The sequence below is a fragment of the Eleutherodactylus coqui genome, unplaced genomic scaffold (genome assembly GCF_035609145.1).
Source record: "Eleutherodactylus coqui strain aEleCoq1 unplaced genomic scaffold, aEleCoq1.hap1 HAP1_SCAFFOLD_320, whole genome shotgun sequence".
Taxonomy (NCBI): Eukaryota; Metazoa; Chordata; class Amphibia; order Anura; family Eleutherodactylidae; genus Eleutherodactylus; species Eleutherodactylus coqui.
The window spans coordinates 87,218-105,046 of NW_027102507.1; the positions used below are offsets into that span (position 1 = coordinate 87,218).

A 17,829-nucleotide genomic window follows, 5' to 3' on the forward strand; every position below is an offset into this window, starting at 1 on the left:
AAATAGAGCGTATGGAGAGAATGAGGCTTCCAGATGAGCCGTCAGGCTATGATAAATTGTATCACACCTGGGCGATATGGATAGATGCCCGGAGCTCACCCCTATTTACCAAGTGGTTACAGACAGGGACATGTGAGTAACACGTTTAAACCACAATCGTAAAGAGAAACAACAATTCCGGAGCCCGCCCCCCCCCCTTTTTGTTTTATTTTTTCTTTCTCCCGTGTCATAGATACCTACCCCCCCCTTACCCTCCCCTCATTCCCCTGTTTGTAGACCTTATAAAATATCACAGACAAACATGATATAGTTCAACTCGAAATTGATTTATTAAGTTTCATTGTCAAAGTTAATTTTACATTGCTTTGAGATAAGGCAAAAGTTTCCCCCCCTCCATGAAACCAATAAAACCTATATTGAATAAAATAAAAATGATGCAGTTACCGGTAGTTCTGCAGCTTCTTGGTGGAAATAAAGACCATCTCCCGTCTCCCAGCTGCAGCAGAGACTGACTGAAATGGCTGCCAAGCCCGGTATTAATGCTTCTAAATTGATGACATCACAAAGGAGTGACATCGTCAGCCTTCCAAACACCTGGCTCAATTGCATACAGTATGTATGTATGTATGCATGTATGTGAGTGAGTCTATCTATCTATCTATCTATCTATCTATCTATCTATCTTTATTAATTATGTAGAATATAGATATGGATTATTTCTAAATTACAGATTTTGTAGATATAGATTAAAGATAGATTTAAGATTGTGTGTGTGTGTGTGTGTGTGTGTGTGTGTGTGTGTGTGTGTGTGTGTGTGTGTATATATAATGTATATATGTAAAAAAAAATATAAAATCTGTAGTTATGTATGTATGTATGTATGGCGGGCGGGCAAAAAAGGCCTGCTGTATGTTTTTAAGTTCTTCGGATGACCATGCCGCTCTAATATTCTCCTTACTAGGGTCTACTAATGCTGGCCCAGGGGAAGGCAATAAAGCCCTATGGGGCCGAAGCCAATTTCCCTTATTTTAGGTAAAAAGTTTCCATCCGTCCCCACTGGAAATGCGGCCGGCCGAAGAGATCCCTCCAACCGACCGACCGACGCACCTTCAGAGACAAACTAGTGCTTGCTTCTAGTGTCATCGCCGGCTTAACCATCCTTTGTAGGGAGCTGACGAGTCCTGCAGTAGCAGCAGCAGCAGGCTCTGCAAGCCTAGGATGCGTGAGCACGGTGCAAGAGGAAGGACTGAGGGTGTGAGGCTGGGCGCGGTTGAGAAGGCGTGGGGCGGGGCTATGGAAAGTTTTAATAGCTCTCCCAGCTGCCTGGGTGCATTGTGGGTGCGCCCAGAGTGCTGGCTGAGCGTGTTGCCTCAAGCCTTGGAAGTGGAGTTGGGCGGGCCGGGCTACAGGTGAAACCCATTTCGGGTTATCGCTTCTCGGCCTTTTGGCTAAGATCAAGTGTAGTATCTGTTCTTATCAGTTTAATATCTGATACGTCCCCTATCTGGGGACCATATCTTAAATGGATTTTTAGAACAGGGAGCTGGAAAAAGAGCTTGCTCTGTCCACTCCACGCATTGACCTGGTATTGCAGTACCTCCAGGACCGGTGCACCCCCTTTCCTACAGCAGTTTCCAAAAGCAGAAAAACAAAACCGACGAGCAAGAGGTGCAGCGCAGCTGTGGCGGCGGCTGCTGCTACCACCCAAGCACTTTGATTGACACTCAGCCCGTCTGCTCGCAACATTGTATCCACTGAGCAGCTGCGTCTGCCAGAGTGTGCACAGCACAGGTACAACTGGAAGCAAAACACACACACACACACACACCAGTTCATATGGCAGCCGCACTCTATAGTTCGTACCTACCGCTGCGCTAATAGCCAAGTTGGAAACATCGGGCAGGCACAGCGTATCCTGGCAGCCTGCGTCTGTATGCTCCACGTATTCGGGTCATGGGTGTATGTGCAGGGGGCCCGGAGCCCTAGGGGGCCCATAAAGTCTCTCTTCCCCACATTGTAAACCAATGCTATCAATGACGCTTTATAGTTTGGGGGCCCAGTTCCAGACTTTGTACTGGGGCCCCGCAGCTTCAAGTTACACCTCCGGATCAGGATAATGCTAGGCCATTCCAACCAGCCTGTGTGTGTGACCTGCAGTCGCTGGTAGTCGAAAAGCGGCCGGCCCCGGATGCGCGCTTCAGAGTGGACAGACAGCAGCGGACCCCCAATCACACAGGCCCAAGGCTTGCTATGTAGCACGGAATACCTCATTGGACTGCAGCACTCCACGCGGGCTGAGATACACGCTCCACGTGGGATGGGCAGTATTCGTCCATGAAGATCCAGGCCAACGTTTAGAGATGGAGCAACACTCGGGGAGCAAAGAACTCCAACGAACGGACGCCTACTTTACAAGGATGTATTGCTTTATTCAATGCATGGACACAGAAACAGTTCAACCGCTCGATTACAGACCGCAGTCAATACAGTAAAGAAAGAAATGTGTCTGTTTAATGTAAACTTGCATGGAGCTCGTTTGTCAGCCACTGACTGAATGCTGCTGCTGCATGTCTAAAACGTGGTCTGACGTTACACGCACCACCAGGGATAAGGCCTTGCCTATAAGCATTCCCCAGCTGGCAAAAACCGAACCTCCCTGCCTATTCCTCACCATGGAAGAACGGAACCTACCTTTTTTTTAAAAAAAGAAAGCCACAGCAGCAGCCAACTCGATTTTGGTAGGCCGCTGTCTCCCCCTTGTGTGCTGCATAAAAAATGCACTCCACTAAAAATAGCAATGATCCACGAAATAGAGCGTATGGAGAGAATGAGGCTTCCAGATGAGCCGTCAGGCTATGATAAATTGTATCACACCTGGGCGATATGGATAGATGCCCGGAGCTCACCCCTATTTACCAAGTGGTTACAGACAGGGACATGTGAGTAACACGTTTAAACCACAATCGTAAAGAGAAACAACAATTCCGGAGCCCGCCCCCCCCCCCTTTTTGTTTTATTTTTTCTTTCTCCCGTGTCATAGATACCTACCCCCCCCTTACCCTCCCCTCATTCCCCTGTTTGTAGACCTTATAAAATATCACAGACAAACATGATATAGTTCAACTCGAAATTGATTTATTAAGTTTCATTGTCAAAGTTAATTTTACATTGCTTTGAGATAAGGCAAAAGTTTCCCCCCCTCCATGAAACCAATAAAACCTATATTGAATAAAATAAAAATGATGCAGTTACCGGTAGTTCTGCAGCTTCTTGGTGGAAATAAAGACCATCTCCCGTCTCCCAGCTGCAGCAGAGACTGACTGAAATGGCTGCCAAGCCCGGTATTAATGCTTCTAAATTGATGACATCACAAAGGAGTGACATCGTCAGCCTTCCAAACACCTGGCTCAATTGCATACAGTATGTATGTATGTATGCATGTATGTGAGTGAGTCTATCTATCTATCTATCTATCTATCTATCTATCTATCTTTATTAATTATGTAGAATATAGATATGGATTATTTCTAAATTACAGATTTTGTAGATATAGATTAAAGATAGATTTAAGATTGTGTGTGTGTGTGTGTGTGTGTGTGTGTGTGTGTGTGTGTGTGTGTGTGTGTATATATAATGTATATATGTAAAAAAAAATATAAAATCTGTAGTTATGTATGTATGTATGTATGGCGGGCGGGCAAAAAAGGCCTGCTGTATGTTTTTAAGTTCTTCGGATGACCATGCCGCTCTAATATTCTCCTTACTAGGGTCTACTAATGCTGGCCCAGGGGAAGGCAATAAAGCCCTATGGGGCCGAAGCCAATTTCCCTTATTTTAGGTTAAAAGTTTCCATCCGTCCCCACTGGAAATGCGGCCGGCCGAAGAGATCCCTCCAACCGACCGACCGACGCACCTTCAGAGACAAACTAGTGCTTGCTTCTAGTGTCATCGCCGGCTTAACCATCCTTTGTAGGGAGCTGACGAGTCCTGCAGTAGCAGCAGCAGCAGGCTCTGCAAGCCTAGGATGCGTGAGCACGGTGCAAGAGGAAGGACTGAGGGTGTGAGGCTGGGCGCGGTTGAGAAGGCGTGGGGCGGGGCTATGGAAAGTTTTAATAGCTCTCCCAGCTGCCTGGGTGCATTGTGGGTGCGCCCAGAGTGCTGGCTGAGCGTGTTGCCTCAAGCCTTGGAAGTGGAGTTGGGCGGGCCGGGCTACAGGTGAAACCCATTTCGGGTTATCGCTTCTCGGCCTTTTGGCTAAGATCAAGTGTAGTATCTGTTCTTATCAGTTTAATATCTGATACGTCCCCTATCTGGGGACCATATATTAAATGGATTTTTAGAACAGGGAGCTGGAAAAAGAGCTTGCTCTGTCCACTCCACGCATTGACCTGGTATTGCAGTACCTCCAGGACCGGTGCACCCCCTTTCCTACAGCAGTTTCCAAAAGCAGAAAAACAAAACCGACGAGCAAGAGGTGCAGCGCAGCTGTGGCGGCGGCTGCTGCTACCACCCAAGCACTTTGATTGACACTCAGCCCGTCTGCTCGCAACATTGTATCCACTGAGCAGCTGCGTCTGCCAGAGTGTGCACAGCACAGGTACAACTGGAAGCAAAACACACACACACACACACACCAGTTCATATGGCAGCCGCACTCTATAGTTCGTACCTACCGCTGCGCTAATAGCCAAGTTGGAAACATCGGGCAGGCACAGCGTATCCTGGCAGCCTGCGTCTGTATGCTCCACGTATTCGGGTCATGGGTGTATGTGCAGGGGGCCCGGAGCCCTAGGGGGCCCATAAAGTCTCTCTTCCCCACATTGTAAACCAATGCTATCAATGACGCTTTATAGTTTGGGGGCCCAGTTCCAGACTTTGTACTGGGGCCCCGCAGCTTCAAGTTACACCTCCGGATCAGGATAATGCTAGGCCATTCCAACCAGCCTGTGTGTGTGACCTGCAGTCGCTGGTAGTCGAAAAGCGGCCGGCCCCGGATGCGCGCTTCAGAGTGGACAGACAGCAGCGGACCCCCAATCACACAGGCCCAAGGCTTGCTATGTAGCACGGAATACCTCATTGGACTGCAGCACTCCACGCGGGCTGAGATACACGCTCCACGTGGGATGGGCAGTATTCGTCCATGAAGATCCAGGCCAACGTTTAGAGATGGAGCAACACTCGGGGAGCAAAGAACTCCAACGAACGGACGCCTACTTTACAAGGATGTATTGCTTTATTCAATGCATGGACACAGAAACAGTTCAACCGCTCGATTACAGACCGCAGTCAATACAGTAAAGAAAGAAATGTGTCTGTTTAATGTAAACTTGCATGGAGCTCGTTTGTCAGCCACTGACTGAATGCTGCTGCTGCATGTCTAAAACGTGGTCTGACGTTACACGCACCACCAGGGATAAGGCCTTGCCTATAAGCATTCCCCAGCTGGCAAAAACCGAACCTCCCTGCCTATTCCTCACCATGGAAGAACGGAACCTACCTTTTTTTTAAAAAAAGAAAGCCACAGCAGCAGCCAACTCGATTTTGGTAGGCCGCTGTCTCCCCCTTGTGTGCTGCATAAAAAATGCACTCCACTAAAAATAGCAATGATCCACGAAATAGAGCGTATGGAGAGAATGAGGCTTCCAGATGAGCCGTCAGGCTATGATAAATTGTATCACACCTGGGCGATATGGATAGATGCCCGGAGCTCACCCCTATTTACCAAGTGGTTACAGACAGGGACATGTGAGTAACACGTTTAAACCACAATCGTAAAGAGAAACAACAATTCCGGAGCCCGCCCCCCCCCCCTTTTTGTTTTATTTTTTCTTTCTCCCGTGTCATAGATACCTACCCCCCCCTTACCCTCCCCTCATTCCCCTGTTTGTAGACCTTATAAAATATCACAGACAAACATGATATAGTTCAACTCGAAATTGATTTATTAAGTTTCATTGTCAAAGTTAATTTTACATTGCTTTGAGATAAGGCAAAAGTTTCCCCCCCTCCATGAAACCAATAAAACCTATATTGAATAAAATAAAAATGATGCAGTTACCGGTAGTTCTGCAGCTTCTTGGTGGAAATAAAGACCATCTCCCGTCTCCCAGCTGCAGCAGAGACTGACTGAAATGGCTGCCAAGCCCGGTATTAATGCTTCTAAATTGATGACATCACAAAGGAGTGACATCGTCAGCCTTCCAAACACCTGGCTCAATTGCATACAGTATGTATGTATGTATGCATGTATGTGAGTGAGTCTATCTATCTATCTATCTATCTATCTATCTATCTATCTTTATTAATTATGTAGAATATAGATATGGATTATTTCTAAATTACAGATTTTGTAGATATAGATTAAAGATAGATTTAAGATTGTGTGTGTGTGTGTGTGTGTGTGTGTGTGTGTGTGTGTGTGTGTGTGTGTGTATATATAATGTATATATGTAAAAAAAAATATAAAATCTGTAGTTATGTATGTATGTATGTATGGCGGGCGGGCAAAAAAGGCCTGCTGTATGTTTTTAAGTTCTTCGGATGACCATGCCGCTCTAATATTCTCCTTACTAGGGTCTACTAATGCTGGCCCAGGGGAAGGCAATAAAGCCCTATGGGGCCGAAGCCAATTTCCCTTATTTTAGGTTAAAAGTTTCCATCCGTCCCCACTGGAAATGCGGCCGGCCGAAGAGATCCCTCCAACCGACCGACCGACGCACCTTCAGAGACAAACTAGTGCTTGCTTCTAGTGTCATCGCCGGCTTAACCATCCTTTGTAGGGAGCTGACGAGTCCTGCAGTAGCAGCAGCAGCAGGCTCTGCAAGCCTAGGATGCGTGAGCACGGTGCAAGAGGAAGGACTGAGGGTGTGAGGCTGGGCGCGGTTGAGAAGGCGTGGGGCGGGGCTATGGAAAGTTTTAATAGCTCTCCCAGCTGCCTGGGTGCATTGTGGGTGCGCCCAGAGTGCTGGCTGAGCGTGTTGCCTCAAGCCTTGGAAGTGGAGTTGGGCGGGCCGGGCTACAGGTGAAACCCATTTCGGGTTATCGCTTCTCGGCCTTTTGGCTAAGATCAAGTGTAGTATCTGTTCTTATCAGTTTAATATCTGATACGTCCCCTATCTGGGGACCATATATTAAATGGATTTTTAGAACAGGGAGCTGGAAAAAGAGCTTGCTCTGTCCACTCCACGCATTGACCTGGTATTGCAGTACCTCCAGGACCGGTGCACCCCCTTTCCTACAGCAGTTTCCAAAAGCAGAAAAACAAAACCGACGAGCAAGAGGTGCAGCGCAGCTGTGGCGGCGGCTGCTGCTACCACCCAAGCACTTTGATTGACACTCAGCCCGTCTGCTCGCAACATTGTATCCACTGAGCAGCTGCGTCTGCCAGAGTGTGCACAGCACAGGTACAACTGGAAGCAAAACACACACACACACACACACCAGTTCATATGGCAGCCGCACTCTATAGTTCGTACCTACCGCTGCGCTAATAGCCAAGTTGGAAACATCGGGCAGGCACAGCGTATCCTGGCAGCCTGCGTCTGTATGCTCCACGTATTCGGGTCATGGGTGTATGTGCAGGGGGCCCGGAGCCCTAGGGGGCCCATAAAGTCTCTCTTCCCCACATTGTAAACCAATGCTATCAATGACGCTTTATAGTTTGGGGGCCCAGTTCCAGACTTTGTACTGGGGCCCCGCAGCTTCAAGTTACACCTCCGGATCAGGATAATGCTAGGCCATTCCAACCAGCCTGTGTGTGTGACCTGCAGTCGCTGGTAGTCGAAAAGCGGCCGGCCCCGGATGCGCGCTTCAGAGTGGACAGACAGCAGCGGACCCCCAATCACACAGGCCCAAGGCTTGCTATGTAGCACGGAATACCTCATTGGACTGCAGCACTCCACGCGGGCTGAGATACACGCTCCACGTGGGATGGGCAGTATTCGTCCATGAAGATCCAGGCCAACGTTTAGAGATGGAGCAACACTCGGGGAGCAAAGAACTCCAACGAACGGACGCCTACTTTACAAGGATGTATTGCTTTATTCAATGCATGGACACAGAAACAGTTCAACCGCTCGATTACAGACCGCAGTCAATACAGTAAAGAAAGAAATGTGTCTGTTTAATGTAAACTTGCATGGAGCTCGTTTGTCAGCCACTGACTGAATGCTGCTGCTGCATGTCTAAAACGTGGTCTGACGTTACACGCACCACCAGGGATAAGGCCTTGCCTATAAGCATTCCCCAGCTGGCAAAAACCGAACCTCCCTGCCTATTCCTCACCATGGAAGAACGGAACCTACCTTTTTTTTAAAAAAAGAAAGCCACAGCAGCAGCCAACTCGATTTTGGTAGGCCGCTGTCTCCCCCTTGTGTGCTGCATAAAAAATGCACTCCACTAAAAATAGCAATGATCCACGAAATAGAGCGTATGGAGAGAATGAGGCTTCCAGATGAGCCGTCAGGCTATGATAAATTGTATCACACCTGGGCGATATGGATAGATGCCCGGAGCTCACCCCTATTTACCAAGTGGTTACAGACAGGGACATGTGAGTAACACGTTTAAACCACAATCGTAAAGAGAAACAACAATTCCGGAGCCCGCCCCCCCCCCCTTTTTGTTTTATTTTTTCTTTCTCCCGTGTCATAGATACCTACCCCCCCCTTACCCTCCCCTCATTCCCCTGTTTGTAGACCTTATAAAATATCACAGACAAACATGATATAGTTCAACTCGAAATTGATTTATTAAGTTTCATTGTCAAAGTTAATTTTACATTGCTTTGAGATAAGGCAAAAGTTTCCCCCCCTCCATGAAACCAATAAAACCTATATTGAATAAAATAAAAATGATGCAGTTACCGGTAGTTCTGCAGCTTCTTGGTGGAAATAAAGACCATCTCCCGTCTCCCAGCTGCAGCAGAGACTGACTGAAATGGCTGCCAAGCCCGGTATTAATGCTTCTAAATTGATGACATCACAAAGGAGTGACATCGTCAGCCTTCCAAACACCTGGCTCAATTGCATACAGTATGTATGTATGTATGCATGTATGTGAGTGAGTCTATCTATCTATCTATCTATCTATCTATCTATCTATCTTTATTAATTATGTAGAATATAGATATGGATTATTTCTAAATTACAGATTTTGTAGATATAGATTAAAGATAGATTTAAGATTGTGTGTGTGTGTGTGTGTGTGTGTGTGTGTGTGTGTGTGTGTGTATATATAATGTATATATGTAAAAAAAAATATAAAATCTGTAGTTATGTATGTATGTATGTATGGCGGGCGGGCAAAAAAGGCCTGCTGTATGTTTTTAAGTTCTTCGGATGACCATGCCGCTCTAATATTCTCCTTACTAGGGTCTACTAATGCTGGCCCAGGGGAAGGCAATAAAGCCCTATGGGGCCGAAGCCAATTTCCCTTATTTTAGGTTAAAAGTTTCCATCCGTCCCCACTGGAAATGCGGCCGGCCGAAGAGATCCCTCCAACCGACCGACCGACGCACCTTCAGAGACAAACTAGTGCTTGCTTCTAGTGTCATCGCCGGCTTAACCATCCTTTGTAGGGAGCTGACGAGTCCTGCAGTAGCAGCAGCAGCAGGCTCTGCAAGCCTAGGATGCGTGAGCACGGTGCAAGAGGAAGGACTGAGGGTGTGAGGCTGGGCGCGGTTGAGAAGGCGTGGGGCGGGGCTATGGAAAGTTTTAATAGCTCTCCCAGCTGCCTGGGTGCATTGTGGGTGCGCCCAGAGTGCTGGCTGAGCGTGTTGCCTCAAGCCTTGGAAGTGGAGTTGGGCGGGCCGGGCTACAGGTGAAACCCATTTCGGGTTATCGCTTCTCGGCCTTTTGGCTAAGATCAAGTGTAGTATCTGTTCTTATCAGTTTAATATCTGATACGTCCCCTATCTGGGGACCATATATTAAATGGATTTTTAGAACAGGGAGCTGGAAAAAGAGCTTGCTCTGTCCACTCCACGCATTGACCTGGTATTGCAGTACCTCCAGGACCGGTGCACCCCCTTTCCTACAGCAGTTTCCAAAAGCAGAAAAACAAAACCGACGAGCAAGAGGTGCAGCGCAGCTGTGGCGGCGGCTGCTGCTACCACCCAAGCACTTTGATTGACACTCAGCCCGTCTGCTCGCAACATTGTATCCACTGAGCAGCTGCGTCTGCCAGAGTGTGCACAGCACAGGTACAACTGGAAGCAAAACACACACACACACACACACCAGTTCATATGGCAGCCGCACTCTATAGTTCGTACCTACCGCTGCGCTAATAGCCAAGTTGGAAACATCGGGCAGGCACAGCGTATCCTGGCAGCCTGCGTCTGTATGCTCCACGTATTCGGGTCATGGGTGTATGTGCAGGGGGCCCGGAGCCCTAGGGGGCCCATAAAGTCTCTCTTCCCCACATTGTAAACCAATGCTATCAATGACGCTTTATAGTTTGGGGGCCCAGTTCCAGACTTTGTACTGGGGCCCCGCAGCTTCAAGTTACACCTCCGGATCAGGATAATGCTAGGCCATTCCAACCAGCCTGTGTGTGTGACCTGCAGTCGCTGGTAGTCGAAAAGCGGCCGGCCCCGGATGCGCGCTTCAGAGTGGACAGACAGCAGCGGACCCCCAATCACACAGGCCCAAGGCTTGCTATGTAGCACGGAATACCTCATTGGACTGCAGCACTCCACGCGGGCTGAGATACACGCTCCACGTGGGATGGGCAGTATTCGTCCATGAAGATCCAGGCCAACGTTTAGAGATGGAGCAACACTCGGGGAGCAAAGAACTCCAACGAACGGACGCCTACTTTACAAGGATGTATTGCTTTATTCAATGCATGGACACAGAAACAGTTCAACCGCTCGATTACAGACCGCAGTCAATACAGTAAAGAAAGAAATGTGTCTGTTTAATGTAAACTTGCATGGAGCTCGTTTGTCAGCCACTGACTGAATGCTGCTGCTGCATGTCTAAAACGTGGTCTGACGTTACACGCACCACCAGGGATAAGGCCTTGCCTATAAGCATTCCCCAGCTGGCAAAAACCGAACCTCCCTGCCTATTCCTCACCATGGAAGAACGGAACCTACCTTTTTTTTAAAAAAAGAAAGCCACAGCAGCAGCCAACTCGATTTTGGTAGGCCGCTGTCTCCCCCTTGTGTGCTGCATAAAAAATGCACTCCACTAAAAATAGCAATGATCCACGAAATAGAGCGTATGGAGAGAATGAGGCTTCCAGATGAGCCGTCAGGCTATGATAAATTGTATCACACCTGGGCGATATGGATAGATGCCCGGAGCTCACCCCTATTTACCAAGTGGTTACAGACAGGGACATGTGAGTAACACGTTTAAACCACAATCGTAAAGAGAAACAACAATTCCGGAGCCCGCCCCCCCCCCCTTTTTGTTTTATTTTTTCTTTCTCCCGTGTCATAGATACCTACCCCCCCCTTACCCTCCCCTCATTCCCCTGTTTGTAGACCTTATAAAATATCACAGACAAACATGATATAGTTCAACTCGAAATTGATTTATTAAGTTTCATTGTCAAAGTTAATTTTACATTGCTTTGAGATAAGGCAAAAGTTTCCCCCCCTCCATGAAACCAATAAAACCTATATTGAATAAAATAAAAATGATGCAGTTACCGGTAGTTCTGCAGCTTCTTGGTGGAAATAAAGACCATCTCCCGTCTCCCAGCTGCAGCAGAGACTGACTGAAATGGCTGCCAAGCCCGGTATTAATGCTTCTAAATTGATGACATCACAAAGGAGTGACATCGTCAGCCTTCCAAACACCTGGCTCAATTGCATACAGTATGTATGTATGTATGCATGTATGTGAGTGAGTCTATCTATCTATCTATCTATCTATCTATCTTTATTAATTATGTAGAATATAGATATGGATTATTTCTAAATTACAGATTTTGTAGATATAGATTAAAGATAGATTTAAGATTGTGTGTGTGTGTGTGTGTGTGTGTGTGTGTGTGTGTGTGTGTGTGTGTGTGTGTGTGTGTGTGTGTGTGTATATATAATGTATATATGTAAAAAAAAATATAAAATCTGTAGTTATGTATGTATGTATGTATGGCGGGCGGGCAAAAAAGGCCTGCTGTATGTTTTTAAGTTCTTCGGATGACCATGCCGCTCTAATATTCTCCTTACTAGGGTCTACTAATGCTGGCCCAGGGGAAGGCAATAAAGCCCTATGGGGCCGAAGCCAATTTCCCTTATTTTAGGTAAAAAGTTTCCATCCGTCCCCACTGGAAATGCGGCCGGCCGAAGAGATCCCTCCAACCGACCGACCGACGCACCTTCAGAGACAAACTAGTGCTTGCTTCTAGTGTCATCGCCGGCTTAACCATCCTTTGTAGGGAGCTGACGAGTCCTGCAGTAGCAGCAGCAGCAGGCTCTGCAAGCCTAGGATGCGTGAGCACGGTGCAAGAGGAAGGACTGAGGGTGTGAGGCTGGGCGCGGTTGAGAAGGCGTGGGGCGGGGCTATGGAAAGTTTTAATAGCTCTCCCAGCTGCCTGGGTGCATTGTGGGTGCGCCCAGAGTGCTGGCTGAGCGTGTTGCCTCAAGCCTTGGAAGTGGAGTTGGGCGGGCCGGGCTACAGGTGAAACCCATTTCGGGTTATCGCTTCTCGGCCTTTTGGCTAAGATCAAGTGTAGTATCTGTTCTTATCAGTTTAATATCTGATACGTCCCCTATCTGGGGACCATATATTAAATGGATTTTTAGAACAGGGAGCTGGAAAAAGAGCTTGCTCTGTCCACTCCACGCATTGACCTGGTATTGCAGTACCTCCAGGACCGGTGCACCCCCTTTCCTACAGCAGTTTCCAAAAGCAGAAAAACAAAACCGACGAGCAAGAGGTGCAGCGCAGCTGTGGCGGCGGCTGCTGCTACCACCCAAGCACTTTGATTGACACTCAGCCCGTCTGCTCGCAACATTGTATCCACTGAGCAGCTGCGTCTGCCAGAGTGTGCACAGCACAGGTACAACTGGAAGCAAAACACACACACACACACACACCAGTTCATATGGCAGCCGCACTCTATAGTTCGTACCTACCGCTGCGCTAATAGCCAAGTTGGAAACATCGGGCAGGCACAGCGTATCCTGGCAGCCTGCGTCTGTATGCTCCACGTATTCGGGTCATGGGTGTATGTGCAGGGGGCCCGGAGCCCTAGGGGGCCCATAAAGTCTCTCTTCCCCACATTGTAAACCAATGCTATCAATGACGCTTTATAGTTTGGGGGCCCAGTTCCAGACTTTGTACTGGGGCCCCGCAGCTTCAAGTTACACCTCCGGATCAGGATAATGCTAGGCCATTCCAACCAGCCTGTGTGTGTGACCTGCAGTCGCTGGTAGTCGAAAAGCGGCCGGCCCCGGATGCGCGCTTCAGAGTGGACAGACAGCAGCGGACCCCCAATCACACAGGCCCAAGGCTTGCTATGTAGCACGGAATACCTCATTGGACTGCAGCACTCCACGCGGGCTGAGATACACGCTCCACGTGGGATGGGCAGTATTCGTCCATGAAGATCCAGGCCAACGTTTAGAGATGGAGCAACACTCGGGGAGCAAAGAACTCCAACGAACGGACGCCTACTTTACAAGGATGTATTGCTTTATTCAATGCATGGACACAGAAACAGTTCAACCGCTCGATTACAGACCGCAGTCAATACAGTAAAGAAAGAAATGTGTCTGTTTAATGTAAACTTGCATGGAGCTCGTTTGTCAGCCACTGACTGAATGCTGCTGCTGCATGTCTAAAACGTGGTCTGACGTTACACGCACCACCAGGGATAAGGCCTTGCCTATAAGCATTCCCCAGCTGGCAAAAACCGAACCTCCCTGCCTATTCCTCACCATGGAAGAACGGAACCTACCTTTTTTTTAAAAAAAGAAAGCCACAGCAGCAGCCAACTCGATTTTGGTAGGCCGCTGTCTCCCCCTTGTGTGCTGCATAAAAAATGCACTCCACTAAAAATAGCAATGATCCACGAAATAGAGCGTATGGAGAGAATGAGGCTTCCAGATGAGCCGTCAGGCTATGATAAATTGTATCACACCTGGGCGATATGGATAGATGCCCGGAGCTCACCCCTATTTACCAAGTGGTTACAGACAGGGACATGTGAGTAACACGTTTAAACCACAATCGTAAAGAGAAACAACAATTCCGGAGCCCGCCCCCCCCCCCTTTTTGTTTTATTTTTTCTTTCTCCCGTGTCATAGATACCTACCCCCCCCTTACCCTCCCCTCATTCCCCTGTTTGTAGACCTTATAAAATATCACAGACAAACATGATATAGTTCAACTCGAAATTGATTTATTAAGTTTCATTGTCAAAGTTAATTTTACATTGCTTTGAGATAAGGCAAAAGTTTCCCCCCCTCCATGAAACCAATAAAACCTATATTGAATAAAATAAAAATGATGCAGTTACCGGTAGTTCTGCAGCTTCTTGGTGGAAATAAAGACCATCTCCCGTCTCCCAGCTGCAGCAGAGACTGACTGAAATGGCTGCCAAGCCCGGTATTAATGCTTCTAAATTGATGACATCACAAAGGAGTGACATCGTCAGCCTTCCAAACACCTGGCTCAATTGCATACAGTATGTATGTATGTATGCATGTATGTGAGTGAGTCTATCTATCTATCTATCTATCTATCTATCTATCTTTATTAATTATGTAGAATATAGATATGGATTATTTCTAAATTACAGATTTTGTAGATATAGATTAAAGATAGATTTAAGATTGTGTGTGTGTGTGTGTGTGTGTGTGTGTGTGTGTGTGTGTGTGTGTGTATATATAATGTATATATGTAAAAAAAAATATAAAATCTGTAGTTATGTATGTATGTATGTATGGCGGGCGGGCAAAAAAGGCCTGCTGTATGTTTTTAAGTTCTTCGGATGACCATGCCGCTCTAATATTCTCCTTACTAGGGTCTACTAATGCTGGCCCAGGGGAAGGCAATAAAGCCCTATGGGGCCGAAGCCAATTTCCCTTATTTTAGGTTAAAAGTTTCCATCCGTCCCCACTGGAAATGCGGCCGGCCGAAGAGATCCCTCCAACCGACCGACCGACGCACCTTCAGAGACAAACTAGTGCTTGCTTCTAGTGTCATCGCCGGCTTAACCATCCTTTGTAGGGAGCTGACGAGTCCTGCAGTAGCAGCAGCAGCAGGCTCTGCAAGCCTAGGATGCGTGAGCACGGTGCAAGAGGAAGGACTGAGGGTGTGAGGCTGGGCGCGGTTGAGAAGGCGTGGGGCGGGGCTATGGAAAGTTTTAATAGCTCTCCCAGCTGCCTGGGTGCATTGTGGGTGCGCCCAGAGTGCTGGCTGAGCGTGTTGCCTCAAGCCTTGGAAGTGGAGTTGGGCGGGCCGGGCTACAGGTGAAACCCATTTCGGGTTATCGCTTCTCGGCCTTTTGGCTAAGATCACATGTGGATCGGAGAAGAGGATCATCTGGAGTGGTGAAATGGAGCCTCAGGCTATACGGAACACCATCCGCTTTCTGGTTAAGCCAGATTCCTGCAGAAGAGTGGAGCTGGGAACCTTCGTCCAGGAAGTCCTCTTTGAAGCACTGAAGCTGAAAGCTGCTGAGATCTTCTGCCTGCAAGACCACACCGGCAAAGGACTGTTTGATGTCTCTTTTGAGACAAACAGTTTCTGCCTGAACATTTTTGAACGCTGCAAGCTGCTGAAAGAAGAAGGGAAGCTGAGCGACTTCATCCTGCTGCCACTGTTCCAGATGGATGAGAAGCCAGTGACTCTGCATCTATTTAACCCCTTCACTGAGCTCTCTCATGTGGTGGCGTTCCTACAGAGATACTGCAGCAATGTGCGTGGAGGAGTGAAGCTGAAGAATGCTTTTGGGATCCCTAATGGCAAGCTGCGTTTCTGGGTGCGTTTTCGCACAGACCCTAATGGCATCGGAGGAGTAAAGCACCCACCATCCTCCTTCTCCCTGGGAGGCAACAGGGGATACTTGACCTACCCAGGCCAGCCCCGCTACTGCAGGCTGTGTTTGCAGTTTGGACACACACAAGACTTCTGTCCTAATGGCCGCTGCTGCAGGAATTGTGGAGTACAGGGTCATGAGGCTGGCCAGTGCCCTAAGCCTCGCAAATGTGACCTGTGTGGCTCTATTTTACACTTGGCAAGGAACTGCCCCAAGGGACTAATGACGAGCCGCAGTTATGCTGATGCGGCTCGCACTGGAAGAGGACCTGTTTTCTTTGAAAGTGGTCTGGACACTGGGGTTAATGAACCAGAAGATTTAATGCCTATGGATGAGGCCGTTAGTCGCTTGCCGCCGCTGTTTCAGACCACTGCACAAGATCAAGCGTCCACCTCAGGACTCCAGCCAGAACAGCCAGGGATTACAACAGCAACCGCAGCAGAGGTAAACCCGATGGGAGTTCCTGTACCTCAGAGTTTGCCCTCTGAGGTCTCCAGCGCTGAGCCTGCTGCACAGAGTGCCCCCCCTGCTGCCCCCCTGGGAGTTACTACAGCTGATCATCAGGCAGCCACGACCTCCCAGCTACAAGTGTCTGCAGCTGCCCAACCCCAGCATGATGAGGATACAGATGACAGCACCACCATCATCCCTGACACAGGTACTGTGAGTATGGAACTGTCATTGCCTTCATCCACAAACTCTGTGATTCCAGGAACTGTGTGCTCCCCTACTGCTGGCATTATGCCAGGACTTGCACCTAAGAGGCAGGAGGGGGAGGAGGACTCTTGGGCGTTGGTGCAAAGAAGCAAATCTAAAAGGTTGAAAACTGCACCTAGTGCTACAAACTTCTCTGAGGGCTCCATACCTTGTGCCCAAAGCCCAGCCAGCCCCCCTGTTTGTTTAAGCACCAATGCTTTTGAGGTGCTGGCAGACTTAGAGGAGGACATGCTGTCCCCCAGCAGTGGGGCATCCTCCCCATTTTTGGACACCGACGCAATTGAGCAGTTTGTTGGTGCCTTGCAAATGCCTAATGTCTGAAAGTATTGTAATGTTGGTTGTTTTTCCTGTTATTGTTTTTATCCTCATAACCATTCATTTCATCAGTTTTATCCCTAAATGTAAGGGTTATATGTAGCAGAGCTAGACGTGCGGCTATTTTAGAGCACCTGTCCACACGGTCTGCTGACATTCTCTGCCTGCAGGAGTGCGGTTTGACCTCTATACCTAAAGCTTCGGAATGGCCGCACGGCCAGTCGCTGTGGTCAACATCCACAAAAAACAAAAATGATGGCGTGGGGATTTTGTTTACAAACAACAGTTATGTTATAGATGAATATGTTGTCATAGAGGAGGGCAGATGTCTTCTGGCTTATGTCACATTCCGAAATGTGCGATTCAGGGTCATAAATGTGTACGCCCCTCCAGATAAGAACGAGCGCAAGGAGCTGTTTGAAAAACTAAAGTTGTTCCTACCAGGCCGTTTGCCAGTTTTTTTGGTGGGAGATTTGAACTGTCACCTCCAAGGAGAAAAAATGGATGTGACAGCCAAACAGCTCAACCAGATGACATCTGACCTCCAATTATTAGATGTAGTAGCATTAGCAAAGGTGAAGCCCGTACCTGACACGTATCATGCGGACAGGGGCGGGGTGCACGCTCGTTTAGACTACATCTTTGTTTCTAAAACTGTTAATGTTAAAAGTTACAGCCAGGAGAGGGTTAATTTTTCAGACCATGAGTGCCTGAAGTGTGTGTGTGAGTTAGAGGATGTCGTGCGGTATGGGAGAGGTGTATGGAAAATGAATGTGAGCCTGCTGGAGGATGAGA

At 48.0% G+C, this 17,829-nt stretch overlaps 5 non-coding genes across 5 annotated transcripts; all 5 read left to right on the top strand.

Moving 5' to 3' along the window:
• The first annotated feature begins 1,428 nt into the window (after nucleotides 1–1,428).
• On the top strand, nucleotides 1,429–1,619 carry LOC136604177 (U2 spliceosomal RNA). Its single transcript, XR_010789722.1, has one exon. It is a non-coding gene; the product is annotated as a U2 spliceosomal RNA (small nuclear RNA).
• Nucleotides 1,620–4,234: 2,615 nt separating this feature from the next.
• LOC136604168 (U2 spliceosomal RNA) lies at nucleotides 4,235–4,425 on the top strand. Its single transcript, XR_010789714.1, has one exon. It is a non-coding gene; the product is annotated as a U2 spliceosomal RNA (small nuclear RNA).
• Nucleotides 4,426–7,040: 2,615 nt separating this feature from the next.
• Nucleotides 7,041–7,231, top strand: LOC136604169 (U2 spliceosomal RNA). Its single transcript, XR_010789715.1, has one exon. It is a non-coding gene; the product is annotated as a U2 spliceosomal RNA (small nuclear RNA).
• A 2,607-nt stretch (nucleotides 7,232–9,838) lies between these two features.
• LOC136604170 (U2 spliceosomal RNA) lies at nucleotides 9,839–10,029 on the top strand. Its single transcript, XR_010789716.1, has one exon. It is a non-coding gene; the product is annotated as a U2 spliceosomal RNA (small nuclear RNA).
• Nucleotides 10,030–12,654: 2,625 nt separating this feature from the next.
• Nucleotides 12,655–12,845, top strand: LOC136604171 (U2 spliceosomal RNA). The gene has a single exon (XR_010789717.1). It is a non-coding gene; the product is annotated as a U2 spliceosomal RNA (small nuclear RNA).
• Nucleotides 12,846–17,829: the final 4,984 nt, after the last annotated feature.